General features: G+C 29.3%; 1 long non-coding RNA gene across 1 annotated transcript; it reads left to right on the forward strand.

Moving 5' to 3' along the window:
• Positions 1 to 114: 114 nt before the first annotated feature.
• Positions 115 to 2,602, forward strand: LOC111031376. The gene is made up of 2 exons (XR_002604195.1): positions 115 to 285; positions 2,401 to 2,602. It is a non-coding gene; the product is annotated as an uncharacterized LOC111031376 (long non-coding RNA).
• Positions 2,603 to 3,309: the final 707 nt, after the last annotated feature.

Raw genomic sequence — 3,309 nt, forward strand, 5'->3', positions numbered from 1 at the left:
TTATTTAAATATTTATAATATCTTTGACCATTATAAGAATCACCTTAATGATAAAATTACAGTATGAAAATTAATGTTAAGAACCGTATAGACTAAAAATCTAAATCTTTCTAGCATCTATTATCAATTTATTATTGTTAAATAAGCAATTAATAATTGTGAGTAATAGGTATTAATTTAATTTTACGATTTGTACATAATATTTTCTTAAAAACAAGAATACCTATGACCAAGTATATGTCTTAATTCAATCAAGCGCAGTAATTTTGAAAGTTACAACTTGTGGTACGTAAGTAATATTTTAATAACGTTTTGTAACATTTTACAATTTTAAGATCAATTGTACATAAAAGGTTTAAACAATAATTGTATAAACTATAAATGCATTCATATAATTTTAGCAAGGCTGAGCTTTAAAAAACTAATAAGTTTACAGTTAAATCAATTTAATTTATTAGATTAACTAATGCGTTAAAAATTACCATTAATTTAATTTTCAACTTAATTAAAAAATAAAATAAATAACTTCATTGAACTGAGTTATAAAATTGCATGGACTTGATAAACCTTGCTTTTTTAGTAAGGTACATTTTAAATAGATTTTAGTGTACTAAAAGTGTTGGTAGGTACAGAATAAAACTGGGGAACTCGCTCTGTTGTATTATTATATTATGTTTCGAGTGAAAATTGTCAAAAATAGGTCACTGTAATGGATTTGTTAAATTTGAATTCAGTGTTACACATTGCATGCAAAAACGATTCAGAACGGGGACGATGTTTCAGTATCTATTTGACTAGTTCCAAGGATTTGTTAGCAATACACGTATATTTAACATTTATATTAATATAAGTAATTTATTTTTCTACTAAAAATATTATGATTTATTCAACTTGAACTCATAATAATTCCATAATTGTTGGCAAAATCGTCGTATTTTATTTTAATAGAAATGAGTACTATCGTTTTTGTTTTATTGATTTAATATTAATTATAAGCTTTATTTTCTCATGTAATTGCTATTTCTTATGTAATTTATCCGTCTTATCTTCAACTGCATTTATTGTCTCAACGCTCACCATCAGCTGAAACCGGTTCAATTTTGCCACGTTTTGACTTCGCTTCATTCTGACGAGTGAGGACCAACTTGATGTGTCTTATTACATTACATTTACGGGTCAGGTTTCTCTCGTTACTAACTTCAACTAAAGTAGTTGTGGTATGTGTTGCCTACACCCACTCCTTAATTTTATAAATGCCTATTATCGACGGCTAAAGACAACACAACACTGCTGTTCTTACCTACGTCTTATATGATTTACTATCCTAGACATATAATGCTCGTAAAGTTCTACCAAAAGTCAAGCCAGACAGTCCTACTGCAAGGCCCTCTAATCGCAGTCATACATAATCTCATTCACAACGGTATCCACTATACAGTGACTTAATGCAAGCCATCCTAGAAATGTTCAAACCTCCCAAACAGTAGGTACTACTTTGAAGAATTTCATGGATTCCTTACTGCACTAACATACGAAGTATCTGAACTTCAGAATGAAAACTTTTCATTTCGCACTGAGCTATCTTAGCCCTCAAAAGTAGATTAGACAATTTTTAAACTAAACTCTACAAGAACTACACCATTCATCTCATACCGAATAAGAACGTAGGAAATAGGCGGATAAATCACATCTCATTAGTCACTATGTCGTTTATGCGATCTTTGTGTCATCAATCCTAAACCAAAAAACTAATTTGTTGCCTCGCAAATTCAAATCTAAAGTTTGATGATTAGGTACCTGTCACCAATGTGTTCATGTGTATACACATAATTTGTTTATAATTGTTATTTATTGTTCTAATAGTATCTCTTGTAATGGTCGTATTAAAAAATGTATCTCTTTAAAAAAAAAATACGATAACACTTCAACATCTATTCTAAATAACAACATTAAATAGATTTATAATTTAAAATTTTTTTGTCAAAATGTACGTGGTCTTAGATCGAAATTGGTTAATCTTAGGTACCCTCCATTTCTTGTTTCTCTGTGGTGATGTTCTTTGACCATGAAAGGAAAAAATTTTAATTTATTTTATACTCAAAAAAACATAGTACTCCGTGTTAAAAAAATAATGGTCCAAACTAAAAATGTTTACGACTCTTCGTTGGCGATGTACAGGTATTTGAAGTTGACGTGTGACGTCATAGAATCTATTCTCCTGGCGTTTATACATGTAAATATTACGTCTTCAACTTTATTTACCCATTATCACGAATGTAATATTCAATATACCGGGTTTGGTCTTAGAGATATTTTTAACGTTAATAATTTTCTATTTAACGTTATGTTATAATAATATATATTATAATATTACATAATTAACTATAACAATAATTATAGTGGCATAGTCACAAAATATGATACTGTTCAACAGTCTATATGCACTCGTGGTTCGTCGGTAATATTGTGCATTTTTGACAATCACACCAATTATTTATTTGAAGCAATGATCTACCAAAGCATTGGCTAAATTCATTATGGTTAGTATTAAAAGAATCATAGTCATCGCAGAAATCTAATTTCGTTGGTTCAAATTGATATGGTGAGTTAACCACAATCGTAATTTATTTTTAAGTACACTCAAAGAAACAAAGAACAATACTAAAATAATAAATACTAATCCAGTCCTAGAAGAAAACGACAAAACCCCATTTTATCAGTAAGAACTAAAAATAAAATAAATATTATGTAGCACGTAATTATTTTTGAACACAAAAATATCAAACCCAAAATAATAATATGTAATAATATTATGCAAAATAATAATATGTACGACGCGCGACGTAACCTACGTAGCCATACTGTAGCCGCAGCGAGATTAGATTCTATGACGTCACGCGCTAACTTTAAAAGACTATAACTCGCTAACAAAAAGTCGTAGACAAGTTTAGTTTGGACTTCTGTTTTTCTTTAATTAAGAATTTTTTTTAAGAATTAGTTTTTTTTTCCTTTCGTGGTCCTTTAATGAAACATTGTTTATCTTGTAAACTGATGATTTGGAGCTCGGTCTTTTAAATATTACCTAAATATTTAGACTAGACAGGAACCCTGATATCGGTTATTAAGAGCACGTTATACCCGCATGGGTTGTCTCCGTCTTACAAGAGCGTAACATATCAAATTGTACTTTCAACAGATCACGCTTAGCTCTGTTAGCTTAAAAATTAGAGTGAATTGACCTCTTATTAAAGTTAAAGGTAAGATTATTACGTAGGGCTTTTCATGAGTTTTTTAAAATTGTAAATTGCT

Source organism: Myzus persicae, unplaced genomic scaffold, assembly GCF_001856785.1.
Source record: "Myzus persicae strain clone G006 unplaced genomic scaffold, MPER_G0061.0, whole genome shotgun sequence".
Taxonomy (NCBI): Eukaryota; Metazoa; Arthropoda; class Insecta; order Hemiptera; family Aphididae; genus Myzus; species Myzus persicae.